This window comes from Pyxicephalus adspersus, chromosome 9 (genome assembly GCF_032062135.1).
Source record: "Pyxicephalus adspersus chromosome 9, UCB_Pads_2.0, whole genome shotgun sequence".
NCBI lineage: Eukaryota > Metazoa > Chordata > Amphibia > Anura > Pyxicephalidae > Pyxicephalus > Pyxicephalus adspersus.
The window spans coordinates 15,120,094-15,142,232 of record NC_092866.1 but is presented as its reverse complement, the minus strand read 5'-3'; positions in this window follow the sequence as shown (position 1 = coordinate 15,142,232).

Sequence of the window (22,139 nt, the reverse complement as noted above, 5' to 3'; positions counted from 1 at the left end):
TCCAGGCCATGGGAGCTCATACCTTAATTCTTTAAGGACCTGCTCACAGCAGAATAACATAGTTTGTCTCTTACAAGGAGTCTCTGACAACTTATGAAACATGATGCAGCATGGTAAGATTATGAGATGTGTTTCCCATGACACCTCGGTAGAGAGAGGCAGAGCTAACCCCAGCCTGTGACAGATTCCACATGTAATATTAGCATTTACTATTTAAATATAAAATTTTATTAAAAATTAAATATATATGCAAAATTTACATTTAGAATAAAGCAATGAAATGGAACACATATTCTACTTTTGTTGTTTATTTTTCAAAAACCATGTCCACACTGGAAAAATGAAAAAAAGTATATAAAAAAGCACCAACTAAATTAAATATTTTTATAGTTACCTTTCCGGAGGGTATTAAATATTGGCTCCCCTTCAATGTTCAAGGTACAATTGCTATTTTACACTTCTAGATATTCCAGGCAGTATATCACCCTTTGGGTTCCAGTGAAAGCAATGGCAGTGGCCAGTGGAGGACATGCCCTATAATGGATGCATGCTAGAATCAGAATTTGATCTAATTTTAATTCTGGAGTCTGTACCTTTATATGGGTCAGAAATGGTGTGCCCATGTTGGAAGGAGTATGCAATGTATTTGAATTGATTCTTTTTTTTATTTTTACTGTAGGAACCTTATGGCTTATTTTCATGTTTCATTTCAAGTATATCTGAAACAAAAGTTTGTAATGCTTATTTTTGTTTTGTTTTTTTATTTTACGTATATTTGGAAAGGTTGAAGCTGCTGTTGGTTCATTTTGCCACATATGTGTCATTCTGGGTAATTCTCCTAACTTCCTGTCCTGTAGACTATAAAGATGAATTAGTTAGATCCTCTCTTGGATTTCTTTCTGTTCTGCTCTAAAATCATATGTCTTCCTTTCCTAGAACAAATGTGTTTTAAAAATATACTATATAGACAAAAGATTGCAGACCCTTGACCATTGCAACCATGAGCTTGTCAACATTCCATTTCAAAACCACAGGCATTGTTATAAAGTTGATCTCTTTGCATCTATCTCAGCCACTTCTGAAAAGCCTTTTCATTGGAATTTGGCATGTGTTTGTGGGCCCATTCATGTGAAGAGCAACGTGAGCTCAGATACTGAGGTTGGATGAGAGGACCTGGCTTGTAATCAGCATTCCAACCTAAAGGTGTCCTAAAGTAGGAGAAGATGTTGGGACTGTGTGCAAGAAACTACTTTACCTTTTCACCAAATACATCAAACTATATATTTGTAAGTCAGACATTTTTTACGAATGATTATTCAGGCTGGTGGAAACCTTCCAATGGCTTTCGTTGGATATTAGGTTGTTGCAGAATAAAGTAAGTTTGGGTGCAATGGATAATAATTTGCCTGGAGCAGTGTTTTATTACTATGGTTCCTCCAGACGTTTCTAGGGATTCCTTGAGCAATTTGAACCTCTAAGTGACACCAATATTCTTTTTGGCAATCAGTAAGGTTGCATTCTTTCCACTCTCAGAACATTCTGCTCACTGACCACCACAATAATGTACTAATAGCTTTGGAGATTGTAATTATTATCAGGGGCTCACTAAGAAAGAGTTTTCAATGGTTAAAAAATTTATGAAAGGATGGCCTGTTTGAGAAATATTTTCTTATCTGGTAAAATGTTAGATCATTTGTCTTTCATTCCAATCAACAGAACATGTTTTTCTTTTTATTATTCCTCATCCAATTATGCTCTTTGCACAAAACTGTTTTCTTTTTTTAATGATGATCTTATGTGATAAAATGTGTTCTGCCTATGTGAACTTCATAAACATCTCATATTCTGAATATTTGGCACATCTTTGCCATCCTTTTTTGGCACTTATTTAGCTGATGGCACAATTATTAGAGAACTATTATATCCTTTCTCCTCTGTTCTGCCCTGCTAACATAGACTAGACAAGCCTTGTAAACATACTTAAGTATGTTATCTTGGATACTTCTTGGATGATTTGCTCAATAATTACCCGAAAACATTATCTTTTCACAAATGTTGTATTTTTCCTTTGTAACAAATGATGTGTGACACTCTTCCACAGAAAACTAATTGTCAATAATAGTACATATAATTATATCTTATGAATCAAGCCTGCAAAACTAATTTAAAGAACAGAAAAATGTATCAGTCTTTATAGCTTATGCCAGCTTTCAAAGAAAAAAAGAATAAAGCAATATTGCTATGAATAATATGACAAGGAACATATTAAAAAAATGAATAATATAAATGTTCGGTGTGTTTAAAGTGCAAAGAATGTGACCCACGAAGAGGAAGTCAAGGCATCAGAATGGAGATGTAGTTTTGTAGAAGACCCCACACATGTTTTTTTTATCCTTTACAGGGGAAAAAGGCAAAGATCATGTAAATTATGCAAGTCATATTATCCTGCTGGTGTAATGTTCTGTTTGAAAAGGATCAGGATAGGAAGAGGGATTGCTTCAGAGGTTATAGTTCATAATACGTGATGTCGGCACATGACATTATGGGCTTGATTTAATAAAGCACTCCAAGGCTGGAGCAGATACACTTTCATTTGTGAAGCTGGGTTATCCAGCCAACCTGGAATGGATCTGTTCCAGGATTGAAAACATTTTCTAACAAATAGCAAATTACTTTTAAGAAGTCTATTCCAGGTTTACTGAATCACTCAGGTTCACTAATGAAAGTGTATCCTTTCCAGCCTTGGAAACCTTTAGTAAAACAGGTCCTAATAATAGATTTGATCTGTATGAAATTCAAAAGGCATAACACAAGTGATAGGTGTCTCTATACACAGGAAAGAGTTCAAGAGGTGATGATGTCACCAGTGGATTCCACCTCCAGTGCACATCCAACCATGGTGACACTTTAGGTAGCAGAATGGAACTGTTGATTACTCAGGTTCCCCTATGATAGTCTATCTTCTCTAGTCTTGGAGAACTTTATTCAATCAAGCTCAATGTATGAGTGAGCCCCAATAAAATCTTTAGAGGACTAAACTTCCACTTGAGGGAAAATAATATAAGCAGTGCATCAAAGGTAACACATTTCCAGGTTGGACCTCCCTTCTCAGAGCTCCTTGCTAGAAATGCATCAGCTTGGGGGCATAGCACGGAAGCTGATTTTGTTGGTACCTGTTGTGGTTTGTGGTTCTGTACCCTAAAATGGCTACAATGTGTGATGATAATTAAATGCTTATATCTTGCATGGGGTTTGTGAGTAAATTTTATTCATATAATGCAAAAATATTTGTAAGCTCTTCAAATAATGGTTTGCTTTCCATCTGTCTTTTAGTATTGTATGCAAGACTGCCTAGATGCAAAAGTAAGCAGCAAAACCGTGGAGGAGGTTGCTATATAAAGAGAAGAATACAGTGGTTCTAAAAATACTATGCATTCTTTTTTTTTACCATGTGAGCCCTTACTCTGTCTTTGACTGTCTCTGAATAAGAATATTTGAACCTTAGAGAAAAAAGAACATTAACAAGAAAAAATAGCATAAGAACATAATAAAATAGCTTAAAAACATTTGATCCTAAGAGAAGAGTCTGATAACATTTGTTTAGAGAAGAAAACAGTCTAAAAACATTCAGTCCTTGGGTAAAAAAGCCTAAGATATGGTTAAGATACGCTTTAATGTGCATTAGGAGTTTATTAGTAATACTCTTGTAAGGTCCCGGTCCAGCACCAGTTTTCACCAGTAGTGTTGTTGTTCGAATTCGGGTTGTCATTATATTTGACCTGAACATAGACCCAACCCAAAAAACATGAGATTCGGTGCTCCAAATTCCAGAATCCGGAAGCCTCCTTTAACAAGGTGACTCCCAAATGTCCAACCATGGGGAATAAGTAAAGGGGTACATATTATGCCTTACTGGTTCCCTGAAAGGTTAAAATATAAGTGCAAATAATGAGTCCAGACTTTTTTGTGAAATTTATTCTTTAATAAATGTATGTGATTTGTGTGTACTTACTTGATAAGTACTGCCCAGGGACCGTGGGAACCTGAACTGTGAGAACCTGCGGTCACAGCTGATTGGAGGCATGTGCCTCCAATTAGCTGTGACCGCAGGCGTCCTGAACTCATATGACATCTCAATGGATATTCTCTATTGAGAGGTCATATGAGTTCAGTACGCCTTCCTGATTTTTTTTCTTTCCTTGTTCAGCGTTGTGCAGAGCAGTGGGAGTCTTGACATGTCTTTTCAAATGTATTTGGAGGCAGTAGAAGCTCTACACAGTCCCGAAAAATAACCCAAATTTTCCCCTACTTTAATGGTGTTCGAATTCAATGTTCGATCGCTTGAACAATATCGGGCTGTTAGATCAAATAGCTGTCAAATCCAATAGTGAGATATTTGACCAACACTATTCGCCAGGCACCAATCCCCCATTCTAACTCTGAACTCTTCACCTATAGTATGTCCCTGGTCAGCCTCAGGAGGCTAATTGTGCCTTCTCAGCACGAGGTTGCCCTAAGGACATTAGAGCACAAGGCATGGCATCTGGGAAGGACTGGCAGAGGTCCAGGGGCCCACAATGCAGGATAGAAATGCGGGCACTAGAGGTTAATTACTGTATCATTTGTAAGAGATACTTATATTACAATGTCAGGAGGTTGCATTCATGTGGCTGCATTCATTGAGAGAAGTGTGCGATCCCTGGAGCACTAGAGGTTAATTACCCTCTAGTGCCTGGGGATCGCGCGAACAGGAGGATTTCCAGGGCTGCATCATGCTGCCCTGGAAATCCTCTGCGATCCCCGGGCATTAGAGGGTAATTAACCTCTAGTGCTCCGGGGATCGCACACTTCTCTCAATGAATGCAGCCACATGAATGCAACCTCCTGTACTTTCTGGTGTGTGCGAGTGCCCTGGCACTCCTGCACCTTCAGCCTTGTAACTTTTATCTGCAAATTGAACCTGTTAGGTAATCTCAAGAGATTTGGAGTGAAATTTGATGATGCCCTCACTGAGCTTCTTACTCTTCTTCTTGGAGAGGAAGTTCTACTGGAAGAAATGATCTCCATGTATCTGCTCCAACTATTCTACAGATCTGGGCATTTTGCATTGTTCCCTCTGATACCTAATTATGGCTCCATCAGACATCAGATCATTAGTTATCAGTGGGCGCATTCTAACATTATGAAGTGTACAAGTATGCAATGAGAAAAGTTCAAATACAGGGAGACTGTTAACAATACATGTGAATAGGCATATGTTCCCCGCTTGCCTTTTTAGGCTCAAATTCCACAGTTGTGGTCCTCTGTAAAAGGTGATCTTTGGGGTTACAGGAAAAGACCTCCAATACTGACTACTTCACTGCCTAGTGATTAAGATTCCTGGAACTACTATGAAGCATGTGATGCCTAAACAAGTATGAACCTCTATTCTGCATGCTCGATTCATAAACATATAGTTTTTCATAGTTTGAGAGTGAGCCAATATCTCAGTATAATAGCCCGGGTGGTTAATCTAAAACAAATGCCAGGTCATTTGGATAGCAGGAAAATTTGTGAGGTCCTGGAGCTATTCTAGAATGTATAGAGGGGTAGGTATCAAATAAAAATAGGAACCAAATAAGAACCAATTCCTCCTTTGTCTCCTTGTTTTTCACCATCAGTGACAAAAACTTCTTTTTCAAGTTTAGAATAATTGCCCTATGGTCTGGCCACCACTTAGCAATGGCAAATATCACCTTTATTGCAGATTCCTGTTAAGCAGTGGAGTAAACATAACATAATATGTGCTAAAACAAATAAAAAAAGTTGATAATGGCAAAATTTAAACAAATTCCTAATTGGCCAAGATGCTCTCGCCTCTTCTTTGATCCTATTGACTGATCCAGTCAAGTATAGGCTAACCGGTTTGAGAACCATCTGTTAGGAAGCACTTTCGAAATATTACCAGAAAATTAGAAAACTAAATAAACAAATCAACTCCAAGGTAACAGAACAGAAATAATTACTTTTCAGCCTTGATGGGAAGTAATTTTAAATAAGTTAATTTATTGTAATGCTGTGCACCCTTTCAAATTATTTTGGAAACACAAAGTTTTAACACAAAGCCGTCTATTTCTGTCTACCGAGAGTGATAAACAACAGGTGTTCCCACAACAAGCAGTCTGCATGGTGAGACATCCATCAGAGCAGAGCATAATCTATTTTTCCTCTGCAATTCGCAGCCATTCATATTTTTACAGTCATCCAGATGCTATTGATATAATTATAATGTGTTGGTACCACATACTGTAATGTTTATGTGCATATTTATGCGCTGGGGTCAGAATATTTTGCTGGTGCAACTGAACACTCAGCATGAATTTTTTAGCGGGCAGATTAGAAAGTAGGGAAACTTTGTTGCATAATAATGCATAATTCAGCTGAAAACTGAAACAGCAATATTAAAGTTGATGCAGTGGAGATCTTGATCCTTACATGTGTTTATTTGATAGCGAAGAATTCATCCACAAGCAAAATGCCATTGGAAAGTGCAATTATTCTGTGAAAACAGTGGCGTTTGTGCACTTAAAGGGATCTCAATAGAAAATTCAACATTGGATGGAAATATTTGAGCGAAAACACTAATTTCTCATATTAGTTGCTCCAGAATTTCTTCATCAGTGTTTCTCAACCAGGGTTCAATGGCTCATCCAAAGGTTGCTAGGGGTTCTTTAAAGAAATTAGCAGTTTGTAACTCTAAGATCAGTTTATAATCAATACCCTTGTTGGCTATCTGTAAGAGTGGCATTCTTCCCATTGGCACTTCTTCAATGTACTGTAAGCAGTGGGTAAATTGTTGTAAAGGGTTCCCTGAAGACCTAAAAGTTGTTTCAAGGTTTTCCCTATGTTTAAAAGGCTGAGAAACACTGTTCTAAGTCCAACAGTGTTGGTCTCAGATCTCAATTGAGATTGCTCATGGGGCCATGATTTCACTAACCTATTTAATTAGCAAATAAATAAAGTAGATGTGATTTAGTTTTGCGTTTTAACCACTCATGATTTTGGCTATACCTGCATTTATGTCAAAAGTTGGGTATCTTTTCATTCCTTGCATCCCTTCATACCCTTCTATATCTGACATTTTTGGGTAATGACTGAGAACCAATGTAAAACATTGTGTTTCATGATATAGTAGAATTTCCTTGTGATAGGAAAACTCCATGTGACACCAACTTCCCTGATAAAGCAGAAAAACCCTTGCAAAACGCATAGAGACTTCAGAGTGGCGAGAACTATCAGTGGAAATGACCACCATAAACAAGTCTTATTGGGCTCCACTTTGGGGACTGCCATCTACAATAAATTTTATCAAATATGCTGCATTTTCATACATGAAATCATGTTAAACAAAGTTGTATTTTTAATTACATTAGGGTACCATAATGGGTGCCTTTAAAGTCCCATTTTTTCTACACCTTGCTATGAGATAAATTATGTTATAACTGATAGAAACACTTAACCTTCTTAAGTTAACACTTCCAGAAGTCTGCTTGTACCTAAATTTATTTTAAAGTAATCAGGAATCCCACAAAAAAGTAGTATATACAATTATCAACTTCAGTTCCTATGGTCAATGGTTTGTTGCTGGGCTTTGCATTTTGTGGCCACTAAAAAGGTGTGGTGGGATGAAGAAGGTGAACAGACATCAACCTTGGTTCCCTCTTACCTCTCCTTCTTAATTCCCATCCTTCTTTCCTCCTTTTTTCCTTTCTTCTATGCTATCTTCATGTAGCAGCAATGCATACAGCAAAAACGCTGGGAAGTAGCTCTGTGCAAAGTGAACACAACTGTTTTGTTTAATCACATCAAGTCAAGCTTTTTAAGTGGTTTTGTCATCAGATCGCTCAGGCGTTCATCATAAAGACTACTATTCTTGTCTTCCCATGCAACACAGGTATCATATTTGTTACCATTAATATGCAGACAGGGTATGATTAAGTGCAACATTGATAAAAAATGACACTCTATAATAAATGAGAACGTAGAAATGAATTTATAACCATAAATCATTTTATATGTATGTGGCGACATTATGGAAAAAAAAAATGAAAGAAATGAGACATACAGCACTTGTTGTTGTAATAGAAAGGGAGAAATAAGATATGTCCTACTTTTTAGCATTTCTAAATCACAGTAAGAGGCAAAATAAAATTACTCATGCAGCAAAAGCTCTTGACAATCTTTTTATTTTTGTCATTATGTACAGAATGTAGGACTTAAATCCACAATACAACCTGCCAAAATAAAAGGAATTTATGCTTGTGTCAACACATTTGTATTGTTTAGAACACTAATAATATACTTGTTGCAGTATATGGTATTTGTAGTTGGATTGCAGACCCGAAGGATTCTGGAAGAAATATATAGCTATGGCCTAAGCAAAGGATCATGGGAGTTAACCCATTCAGTCCTAACACCTTGAAGGATAACTAAACCCAAAAATAAAAATGTAATGTAGTGCAAATATTAGTCACGGATATGTTTGCTGAATTTGCTTTCACTGGTATACTGTGATATATTTTCCTTATTACTTTATATATATATATATATATATATATATATATTACAAATATACAATTCTAAACCATTTAAATAACAACATTTTTTTTTATTCTCAAATGTGATGTTTTGTCCTAATCATTTTTCATATTAAAAGTCTGTATGTCTTAATAAATTATATTTTTCTGATTATATAAAGAAGCAGAGCTGATAGCAATGTTTTCTAACAGCTTTTTTTTAGTTTTTTTTTTTATTAATATTATTATTATTATTTTGTATTTTATGAATTATAGAAAGTTAAAAAAATTAAGAAAAAAAGCAATAATTTTCCCAAGACAACTTTTGTGTAAATTGCACAGCCATATATTTATTTATATTAAAGCAAGGGTGTCAAATCTGGTCCCCAACCTTTTGTTGGCCCCCAAAGGAATCCTAAATATGAACTGCAGCTGGACCGCTGCTGCATTGAAATAGCGCCGCTGCTCCAATTCCTGGCGTTACTCGTGTCTATAGACCAGTGGGCTCTCTGCCTTTGCGTGGCCCCGCATTCGACTGTTTTATAGATGCAAAAAATGCTGGGAATTTCAGTAGCGGCCCTATTTCAATGAAGAGGGAGTTCCAGCGCCGGGCCACTCAGAGGATTTAGCGCCACATTGGCCCCGTCTGGCATTTCCAAGACTCCCCCTTCAGCTGTACTTTTCTTTGCTACTCCAAGGCATTGACTTGAAAGGTTGGATTTTCATAGAAGAATATTTTTTATTATTGTTAGCCTGTCCAAAAATGTTACAATTGAAATTTAACTCAGAAGGCTACAAATAGAAAGAGAGGCATACGATTTTTCCTAAATAAATAATAAAAAAAAAATGTTATACCTCTTTTTCTAATATAAGCTTGTTCAGGATTGAATGTGAAGCAAAACCTCTTTGTTCTATATGAAAAGGGTTTATATCTAATGAGAAAAAAACATTTCCATATTTTTTCAATAAATTTTAAAGTTGGCCCTCGACTTTGTCTAAGTTTTTAATTTTGGCCCTCTGTGTATTTTAATTTGACACCCCTGTATTAAAGGATATCTAAGTGCAAATATATCTCAAACATGAAATCTTAAAGTAACACTACAGTAAAGGCCAAATTCAAAGTTCATCTTAATAAAAGTGCAACAGTACCTATGCAAAAAAGACAAAAAAACAAGACAGGAACCTAAAGTACAATTTACAATGGAAAACCGCCAATATAAAAACTCCTTAATATATACAAAATGATCAAATTACCATTGCGTTACATAAACATAAGTATTTTGATTATCAGCCATGTGACTGCATTTTTTTAATCCTATTGGACAAGGTTGCAAATAGCTTTCACTTTTTAAAAATAAGTATCTTTACCCTGGTATATCAGATTTGTGAGATGAGTCTAATGTGTCACAGATAGCAACTTTTTAATAGTGTGAGTGGGAACCAAGGAGGATCAAATTTTTTATGCATGCAAGGGACACTGGGGATTATGGGGTGAGATTTCCCCTGTGATTGTTGTGACAAGGAAGCAGCATACTCTGCAGAATAAAGGCAAAATATTACTAGAAAATAATCTGACTCGATAACAAGCTGATTCTCTGCAAACCAATTTGCTCATCTCTACGTAGTAAATTCAAATCCCTAAATTATATATGTATTTGCCTGTGGCCATACTACTAGCACACAAACTACACAAATTATTGAATGTGCTTAGGTACCAGTAAAACATGTAGCGAATATCATCTTTTTTTTTCATTTTTATTTAAAAAAAAAAAAAAACAGACCCTTTAATAGGCTCGTGACTTTCCTGGATAAAATGGGGGCAGAATGAGTGTGCCTCCCTTCCTATCCATAAAAGGTTCTCTGGAATTTGGCTTTCGAAAGATGGAAAGGGGTGAAAAGTGTATAACCCCCTAATTTTTTGGAAAAAATTAGACCCCCGTCTATCCCCAATGGTGGCAATGGCCATTGTTGGGGGAGGTCACCATGCAACGTGACACCTGAGTTGTAGAGTTCTGTGTGCTGTGGTTCCATTTTGAATCTGAAAGCCCCCTTTAGTAAGGTCTAGATATCTACTGCCTTTCAATAAGGAAAGGGTACAAGGGTACCCTTTAGACATTCACAGAAAGGGTTAAAAAATCCCTAGAAATTATGATAACACAGGGTCCAACAATGTCTTATTATGTGTTCACATGATGATCCATTCCAGCATCTAATGTTTCTGCTGGATCTCTATAAAGGGTTCAGCCAATCCAGGATGGGAGCAGCAGGGATCAATTGTTCCTAGCTGTCACTTTGCTAATATAGATGAACAGTGAATCAGATAGGTCTGATTTAATAAATCTCTCCAAGGCTGGAGAGGATACATGTTCATCAGTGAAGCTGGGTGATCCAGCAAACCTGGAATTGACCTGGTCCACAATTCAAAACATTTGCATAGCAAATATAGCAAATATCATACAACGTTGAAGAAATACATTCCAGGTTTTCTGGATCACCCAGCTTCACTTATGAAAGTGTATCTTCTCCAGCCTTGGAGAGCTTCAATAAATCAGGCCCAATGATAGGAGCTTTGCCCAGCTGGGAGTAGCTGCTGTCATTGTTCAGTCAATGCAGCAAAGGATGCTTTGTAACTTTAGTGTCAAACTAATAAACTCCCTGGAGCTTTTAGTGTTTCCTCCCACCAAACTTTACAATAATGACATGGAGGTCAGTGAAGAATCAGTGAGGGTTGCAGGGGATCCATAAGGCTGGCACTTCCCAATGTACTGGTTTTTCTGTGAAGTTCAGAAGAAGATCCCTACTTAAAGAAGCAACATTCTTGCCACTTATACAGCAGCATAAATAAATATTTTGGGTGTCGTTTTATATATCTTCCAGGGGTCTTTTTTTTAATCACTTGAAACAAGTATGCAGGTCAGGAGTTTAAACTTTTAACAGCATGCATCAGTGACCCAGAATAAATGATGAAGAAAGCCAGGTATCTAATATTCTTAGATGGTGAACAAAAGCTTCTCTCAAAAACATATAATACAAGTTTTCTTTAAAGCAGATCTAAACCTAAAATAAAATTTACCTAATCTCAAATATTGTCTCCCAGCAGCAGGTTCCACCCATCTTCACCTTCGTCTTCTGATTTTGGGATCTCCTGCCATCTTGATTGGCCAGGCCAAATTATATAACCTATTTTCTGTGGGAATACTCATACCCATGTTTTATCTTCTGAATATACATTGACCAATGCTTGATTACCATTTTTAAACACCCCATAAGTCTGCAACTTAATATAATACATATTATAAGACATCAATATTTAGCGGTCATGTCGGGGCAAATAATACATTACATCAAAATCTGCTTAGTTGGGATATTTTTCATACACCCTTACTAGTTTACCCATGTGCTCTTGCAGGCATTACATAAGATCCTGTGTGCCAGGAACAGCTGCACCACCTGTCAATTTTTATTATATAAAGTGCAATGAGACAACGACATAAATACAAGTCATAACAACATACAGCTGCTGTATATTGTTTAATAAAAAAATTCAATATCTAAAAAATCACAAGCTAAGAGGCTACATCAGAGGTTGACATTTGTGAACTCAACCCACACTTTAATGTATATAATTGTGTTATCTGTGAGTCATCTTCTCCAGAAAGTATATGGTGATCCTGGATAACATATGAATGAAGGTGGTTCTGTCCTAGACAGAAAAACAGATGAAGACAATGACAGTTTGAGTAATGTGATCTCTGTGAGAGGTTATTATTTCTCTAAGTGTTACACATGCACATACAATGGGAATTGTTGATTTTTTAGCAGACCAATAATAGATACTTATTAACCTCCCTAGCAGTCTGATTCTGTCCAAATTTCCATGCAAAAAGCAGTACCATTTTTTGCATGAAAATTTATTTTACATTGTAGGCCTATAATTCTTAGGCATAACTCATGGCTAACATGTCTAATAGTTAATGAATTTAATAATAAACTTATAATAATAAACACAAAAATCTGTTAAAAAATGTATAATGAAAAAAACGATACAGCAGTTTTTATAGTATGTATATAATATAATTATATATATTATATGAATATTTCTTTGTATTGGACTCAATACAGCGATTTTGTGACGAATACAAAACAAAATTATTTGAATTTCCCGCCGCACCAACGCATGTACTAATGTCACCGGGAAACCATGGAATATGCAGTTCGGTTTTGGGCACCAGTTCACAAAAAGGACATTGTGGAATTGGAGAGAGTGCAGAGAAGGAAGGGCAACTAAATTAATAAATGGATTGGAGGAGCTCAGCTATGAGGAGAGATTAGCTGAACTGAATCTATTCTCCCCTGAGAAGAGACGTATAAGGGGGATATGATCACCCTGTATAAATATATAAATGGTCCATATAGAGAACTCTTCCCAACTATTCTCTCTAAGATCATTACAAAGAACAAGAGGGCACTCTTTGCGTCTGGAGAAAAAGAAGTTTAAGCTCCGGATAAGGAAGGGATTCTTCACTGTAAGGTCTTTGAAAATTTAGAATCGGCTCCCTCAGGAAGTAGTTTTAGGCAACTACTATAGATTGCTTTAAGAAAAAGCTTGATGATTTCTAGAAGCACAAAATATACCTGGGTATTAGGACTTTAAAGTAAAGATAACAGAGACCATTGATCCAGGGAACATCTGATTGCCTCATGGAATCAGGAAGGTATTTTTTCCCCTGTTGAAGAAAATTGTACAAGAGGTTTTTTTCCTTCCCCTGGACCAACTATAACTGGGATATGTTTACTTCCCTAATGGCTGAACTTGATGGACTTATGTCTTTTTTCAACCTGACTTACTATGTAACTATGTAAATGACAAGTTGGTAATACACTTTACGTGATGACACAGTGCCATCTCCTGGTGTGGCCCAAATATAAACCAAAATTACATTTAATCATTTTTTTATTATAAATCAGTGGAAATGCAGATGTATTACCACTTCAAATCCAATCATTTAGATTTAGGTTTTTCAGATTACATGCCAATGATTAGAACCTCTTAGGAAATTTAAAAGTGGAACCTCAGATACTAAGGGTCTGGTGTTCTCTTTGCTATGACATGCATGATCCCTTTGTTTCAATCAACAATTGGCTTAGATTTCCGATGACTGCTAATTAGTCTGACTGACTGACCCATCGAATTTTGTTTGCTTGTATGCATTTATATCTTTAGCCATTGCAATTGTCTCTCATAGCAGTTCACAATCTAATGTTCCTACAATAGCTGTATGTCATTGTGTCTCAGGTCAGTTTGGGAGATAAAAAGATTATTGTAAGACCAGTATGTTTTTGGGAGAAAAAAAATAGATGGAAAGTAAGATCATATTTGGTTGACACAATAATGTTCCAAATAATGCTGAGTACGAGCAGCCTAATCCCATATTCTCTTATAGTGATATTTCTTTTTAAAAGGTCATAACCAGCTGGTATTCATACTGTGCATGTATACTACAACATATAGCTATATGCACATAACATCTTGCAACATCTTGAGTGCAGCATCTTGTTTTAGATTTAAACCTAGAAACTTGATACTGTAAGGCTATAGAGCAAGCCTTATAGAGCTCATGGATAGGGCATTTAATGGTAACCTACAATGCTTAGAGTATGGTTTACACATAGGAATAAACCTGACTGTGGTGCACAGTATGAAGAGTAACTAGTCATGACCTTTTCAAAAGAAATATCACTATAATGGGATTAGGCTGCCTGAACTCAGCATTATTTGAAATAACTGCTAACCTAAAGGTCAACAAAACATTAATATTTCCTCTTTACACTTAACCTTACCCCTATACTCAAAACCTAAAAATTAATCTGAATTTTAGAAATATAATATTTTTTATTTAGTCCTTAAATATGGTGAATTCATTACCTTCCTTTTGGTTGTTATTTTTAACATGCACAACAACACATCACATAATGCACAACAACACATCACAATGGTGTAAAGAGGCTCTAAAATGAATATGCCTTGTTGTGCATGGGTGTGGCTCAGTAGATACAAACCCCAAACTTACCTTTCACTCAAATCTTAGTCCTTAATATTAGGTATCTTGCAATCCTGGTCATTGCAATATAAAATAAGCAATGCCAATATGCTGTTTGATGTTAAAATCAGCAGATTTTCGACCAAACATTTTTTGATTTTCGTATATGTGCACAAGCATAAGCTGAGAATGTTGTGAATGTTGGAACTGATGAACACATTTTAGGCCCCGGGTTTAAACACAATTTAAAGCATGTTCCTGTATGTTCAGGTAAAAATAAATACCTTTTATTCAGATGAGTTTATATTCGAGTACATGTAGTAATAAAGTTCCTTTTGCTGCCATTGCAGAAATCAAAGAGTATTGGTCTATTGGTCCAATCGGTTCAGATTATGTTGCATGTTCTAAATAAGTTTTTGTATATTCTTCCCGGAAAAACTAAATTATACTTTTCTCATTTTCTGAAATTCACAGATTTGCCATTGCTGTTAGGAGCTGGCAGCATCAGTATTGTTTTACCCTACAAGAGAGGAAGAAGTTTTGACAGATCTTGTCACTCAGCCACTTTGCAAACTCTGAGACAGCTTTTTTAAAGTAGGGAGAATGGGGGGAGCAGGTGCCCAAGATGAAAATCACAAAGTCTTTCTGAAAGTATGCCAACTCTACATTGTATAATTAACTGTACCATCAACCAGAATCCAATTTTAAGGCAGGTTTCAATATGTTTCATGGCACGGAGAAATGTCTTATTACTGGCACTTTGATATAACAGGTTTCTAAAGAAGTTTGGGAACAGGTCTAATAGGTACGTATGAGATTCCCAGATCCCCAAATTACTGACATAGTAGGCAGAATATATATATTTATATACTATGGACATATAAGTGTCAAAACCCCTGTTAAAATACCTTTTTTGTGATGTAGTAAATACATCACAATAAATGATTTTAACATTTTCCCACCTTTGATGAGACCTATAATCCATACAATTTAATTGTAAAACAAACAAATCTGTTAGGAGAAAAAATAATAACGTACAATAAACTTGGTGCATAAATGTGCACTGCCTTAAACTAATACTTTCTTTAAGCACTTTTTAATTAAATCACAGCATTCAGTCTTCTTGGGTTGGAGTCAGTCTTAATTTGGCAATATTTGCCAACTCTTCCTTGCAAAAGCACTCCAAATCTGTCAGATTGCATGGACATCCCTTGTGCACAGCTCTCATCAGGTCTCCGCGCAGATTTTCTTTTGGAGTTAAGTCTGGGCTTTGTCTGGGCCATTCCAAAATAATATATATATATGTTAGTTTGGTGTTGGTGCTTCATATATATTGTTTTTTAAACATCTGGAGATATTGAGACCTCTAGACACTTAGAAGCCGTGCAGGGGAGAAGGCTTAAATTTGTCAAGAGTGAATTCCAGAAATTACTAGCAATATGTATATATCATGCAGGGAGACCCCTATGAAAAGCTGAAAAAAACAGATGACTCCTGTGACTTCATGGTGAGTTTATTACGCTATGTGATATAGTTATTTCAATTTGTATTATTTATATTGCTATAAATAATCTTATCTAATGCTACTGCTAAATGCTATATGCTAAAGTTCTTCCTATTGTTATAGATTTTCAGGCAAAAAGCGGTTCAACCAAAAACAGAGATAAAAATAATAACAAAAAGAAAAAAAAAAACTCAGGGAAAAAGCAACAGAAGATTAACAATGACAAATCTACAAAAAAGGATATGAGAAGAAGAAAAACAGGAAGGAGCAGAATCACTGGCACATGCAGTTCTGAGACAGAAGCCAAAGATACTAAATCACATTTTATAGAATCCTGGCATGAAACGAATGATGACTGATTGTTATATAAGACAACCTGAACCAGGATGGCATAAATACAAATAATAATAGAAAATGAAATAAAGATTTAAAGCTCAAATGAGGTGTAATATTAGGCCAAACACACATGCAAACACACACATGCTCATTACTGATACCATTGTATCCAAAAATATTAAAAGGGGGTTTACTTGACTGGTATAGAAATCAGGCCATGTTAAAAATAGATTGTTGCTGCTGCTGCTTTTTTATTAAATGTAGCTTTTTAAATCACCAAGGATTATATTTATCAATGATTCACTGGGCGATTTGTAAATAGTTAATAGGTATTTACCTAAGTGAGATTCGGGATTCACAGTAGCATTGAACCTATTTACAATGGAATGTGCAACAGGCATATACAGCTTCCATTGAGCAGCCATCGACTCTCACATGTAAAGTATATTAAGCTTTCAGATTTAGCCTGCAGGCAAATAGGCTGGCAATTGCTCTCCACGGTGATGTGTTTTTACACATTTTCAGCAATAGGAAGGTAAAATGTACTTTTTTTTTAATGTTAAATATAAAAAGAAAAGCAGCTTGCCCCTCTTGTAGAGCTAACCATTCCAGCATGCCAAGCATGGAGTAAACTGGAAGCATGCAGCCCCCACTGCTATGCTAATACCAGCTTACATGCCCTTCAGCATTGGGGGGATAGAGTTTGGACAGGGGTCCTTCCCAAAAACAGTGATTTCTCTCCAAAAGCGCCATTATTTTGTGGTATGGCACGAGTGGAGTGGTTGACAAGGTGCTATCTGCTAGGTAATGCGCTGGATTGCTAGCTCCTGGCATAGGTCTGAGCCTGCCCCTATACAGCAAGAGTTCACCCTGTATATCCGGTTCTATTGTGGCCAAATAGTTAAAGCCCAACTAACCTTTGATACTCATCTATCCCTGTTCTGTCACAGGGTGCCACCATCTTCCTTCTTCTTTTCTCCCTGAAGATATTCTTTAGCCATTGATTGGCTATATTAGGATGACATACTCCCATTTCCCACTTTTATTCATTCCCAGAATGTGCAAGGGATGCCAGGATTTCCATTTTTCCTTGGCAACCTACACTAAGTTGCACATGTGCAGTTTTTACAGCTGGGCAGCGATCAGGCAGGTAAGAACAGTTATGTCAGAAATAAACATCTGCATTAAACACCAATGTTCAAAGTGGAACTTTAGTGAACTTTCAGCAACGTATCCGATTTGCTTAGTGGTTTGAGAAAAATGCAGAAAAAGATACAAAGTCTCCCCTCAAAGCAGAGCTTACAGGCTGCTCAGACTCACCAACTTCTCTCTCTGCACCAAGCCTGAACTGAGCTTCTGTGTGATAACAGCCAGCCAGACAGAAAGAAAAATGTAAACCCTGTGCTGGGTAGCTGCTGGTTACCTGTTTTGACAGGGCCCGGTATAATACCCCTTGTCCCCACTCCCCCCCCTCCCAGTGACAGTCTGGGGTATCAGTTTGGTTTGGTGCTACCCATGCCAATGTGGGGGTGAGACCAGGGGGGTATATATCACCTACTTGATCCCAGCAGTGGGACAGACAGTGACTGCCCCCTCTCTGAGTGAGTGCTGACAAAAAAAACTGAACAATTTCTCTAAATGCAATATTAAGGAACACAAATAATTGCACAGTTTAGGAAGCATTAGGTATGGCAGAAGGTCTATATAAGCTAAATGATTTTTTTCACCTATGACTTGCTCCAATACAATTATAATGTATCCAAAACAAACGGTGTGCCAAGTCTTAAAACTGACTTTCCTAAAAATGCAACCCAAGAGTAAAAAATTCTGTCCCCCTCCAGCATGCTGCAGAACCTTTACCCTGTGCTGAAGCATTGACAACTTTGCAGAAGTCTGACACACCCCTGCTTTGCCTTACTTATAGTTCTCCAATCAGAAAAAAGCTAAAGTAAATTATATAATATATGTTAATTGTGGGAATTTGCACACTTTTAGTGTCGATGCACCTGGAATGTAGTTGTCTGGTTTAAACTAAAAGCTCATTGGGGCTTTAAATAATCATATTACACAGGGAGCAGGGGTTGTAAAAGCCATTCAGGTATGCCCAGGGCAGCACAAAACCTAAATGTGCACAATATTGCCAGAATAACATATAATACTAAAAGACATATAATACTGCAAAGCACAGACTGGTATGCTCACGTCTAGGGCATCTGAAGGGTACTTCCTCTCTGTACTTGGACGTGTGATTTATAGTATGCCATAGAGAAGGATTATACAAATGACCTCTTAATTTGGGTCATTATGTAGCCATGGTGATGGAACCACACAGAATATTTGTATTGTATTTGCTTGACTATCATGTCAAAATGGCTTTTGAGATTTCTTTTTCTTTTCGCAGTTGGAGTGCTGTGTCAGGAGCCAAGTATTTCACAAATCTCTCAGACAGACAGATGCATACACCTGACAAAATTAATTCTCACTTTGTCAGAATTCCTGAACTGACACAATATTCTAACATGCGTGCTGACAAAAAAACTGCACATGTCTGCCATTTCTCTAAATGCATATCGTATTGTTTATGCACAGGAATGTTTGAAATGGAGCAGATTCTCAAAGATGACAGAATGATTTCCTACATTTCTATTTTTCTCATTCCAACAGAAAGTTGAAGAGCTTTTATTCAATTCACAGTTGGAATTGGTTCCAGAAGTCAAACCCTATAGTTATTTAAAGTGACTCTGTCACTAAACTCAAAGTTAGGATAAAAGCAGATGCTAGAAAGATGTAAGAAAGTATGCACATCTACCACTTGAGGGATAGAGGTGCTTGGAACACAACAATTCTGTCTTGGATAGATATAATAGTTGAGAAATCTAACCGGACTTGGAAATTCCAGTTCAGTGTTGTTAATGTTCAGAACTATACCTATCAATGACAGTTTAGTAAGGTCTAAATAGCTTGGTTTTGAGTCATAATTGATACCACTTGGAACTGCCTTACTACCCCCACCCCATGCCATTCCATTGAAGAGGAATTGTCTTCCAAAGTAGGGATGAGAGAGAATGCCTCTGGCATTCTTATGAAAATTTCCTCGAACTTCCGATGGTTCAGCGAAGATCGAGGAAATTATAACAAGAGGATTCACAGGGGATTCACAGGATTCCCTGGGAATCCTCCTGTTTGCGATCCCCGGGGCACTAGAGGTAATTACCTCTAGTGTTGGGGATCGCACACTGTTCTCAATAAACGCAGCAATGAAGATCGCTCGCTCATTCCTATTCCAAAGTCTCATCAGAAACAAACATTTATCATTATGATGATTTCTTGGTTTCCCCACTGCACTCAGTTATTCGTTCCACCAGACATTAGTCTTTTCTGTAATTGTCTCAGGAAGAGCCACTGAGCACAGCAATAGAACAGGAGATCATTGCATTTGGAAGAATTATTCATCGCTTCATTGGAGGTCACTTTGATGGCAGAGGCACTGGGGAGGGTAAGCTTTATTTTCTTTTTTGACCGAATCACTCTAAAATCCTAATTGAATAGCTACCCGGCTACCCAAGAACCCCTCATTTGAACCATATTCATAATTTGATCAGTTGGCTGGGTTTTTCCCAAAAGGCCATCATAACAACAAATTGGAAATTGTGTCCAAAGAAGTAAGCAGAGGTAAAATGGCAAGTGTTTAATATTGCTTGGTTAGATGATCTTCTCCCTATTATTACCTTACCATGCCTTGTTTATACTGTGTTACTGCAAAAGTGTCTATCTTTGAAAAGGTAAATGCTTACTTCCTCAATTCAAAGCTCTCCCCTGATAATTAGATATTTAGTGATTTCTGTAATGGTAATAACCAAGAAGTAAAAATAGGTTAAGTGGTAAATTAATGAAGCAGGGAGGTACTTGCACTGCAGGTTCGCAGCTACGACTTTCTCTTCAGTAAGGGGAACAGTAGGGCCTTTTGGATCTGCAGTGTAAAGCCACGTGGTTTGCTCTTCCCAGCAAACTGATGCTATGTGCCCGGCAGTGGAAAACAGCACAGCCTGTGCACACTTTGCCCTTTGCAGTGCAGTTCTTCAGCCAGAACCAAGAAGCTAAACTTTTCCCCACTCTGTTCAAAAAACAATTGACTCCCCCCTTTTGTTCCCAAGCTTTATATTATTTTAACCCCTCCCTAAACTCCCACCTCCCTATAACTTCCCCATAGTTAACCCCTCTATAGCCCCACCCTACCCTATTAACCCTTCACTGTCTGCTCCCTGTCCCCCCATTCATGCAGGCCTTCCACTATTTCTCCCTGAGCTTGCTTGCTCCAGGCCTGTCTTGATCAACAGGTGTATTAAGGCAGATCTATAGTTCTGCTATAAAAATGTGCATTCATGTAGGATTGTTATATCAGAAGGGACATGGCATTGGGCAAGATCTGCCTGTTTGTTATCTTCCAGGAACCGGGTAAGAAGGGTGGTGCCTTCAATAAAAGAGGACGGGTTAATGTATTTTAAAAAATTGCAGAGAGGCAGGTAAGGGTTATTTTCCAGAAGGAACACCGCCTGCCCCTTCTTCAATTAAACATCTGCTTGGTTGCAGTTTTTAATACTAGGGTTTAGTTAGATTCTAAAAGTAATCCAAAAAGTCCAAAAAAAATTGCAATCATCTAGCAGCATTGACTCCAATGCGTTATGTAAAAATTTGACCAAAATTTCCTGAAATCAAATTTAACAACACTAACTGTCTGAATATGACTCTGGCTCTGATTTCTTTTATATCTCTAAATTGATTTTGTTTTTTTTACTGGAACTGTAAGTAAAAATTTATCTGCCCAGCTACAAAACATTCAATTTTTATTTCTCCCTCTCCAAAGCAAGGATACTTTGCTGCATGTTCGGATGTCCTAACAATTTATTAGACACCTTCTTCGTCTTCTAAAAAAAAAAAAAAAAAAAAAAAAAGGCTTTTTTTTTCTTATTGAACCCTGATGTAGAGAACATTTAACATCATCACCAGTGTTTGTCATCATTTTCATTCTGACAGGTACAGGTTGAGTCTAATCCTCTAGACAACAGCAGATCTCTGAGGAATTGTTGAAATGGAATCTGTGCTGTACCTTAGTAATCAATCACAGCTGGAGAAACATATTTGCATCCTGGCATTGCGAACAGAAACTACCCAGATCTGTCCTTCTGCTGTTCGGCAGGAGGAAGCTGCCACTTACTCCACTTTTTCATCATTTATTCTTAAAGAATGGGGCAGAGGACATCGGCTGGAGCACATCTCCTGGTGCCCAAACTACAAGCTGAATCTTCTCACATCACAGATTGAATGTGTTTGACTATGCTACTATTTCTCTGCTATTTTGTTATATGTATAATACCAGTATCAAATAAAATAATAATTCTGGAACATGAGCATAGGTGCATAGGTGTCCTAGAAAGCATTACAAGCTGGAATATATATCTCCAAATGTCTCTGATTTGGAGGGTCTGTAATTCCTTCATACCCAAGTACTTCTGTCTTCAGCTGACCTTCTTTTGGGTGGCTTCATGCACCTATTCTTAAGAGGTTTAGAGTTGTTTTGCTCTAAACCTTTTATTCAGCCTCAAAATAATTCTGTATCTTTTTTTTTTTTTGCATATTCATTTTTATAGGTACATAGTTTAGTTACATAGTTATTCATGTTGGAAAAAAGATATCAAGTCCATC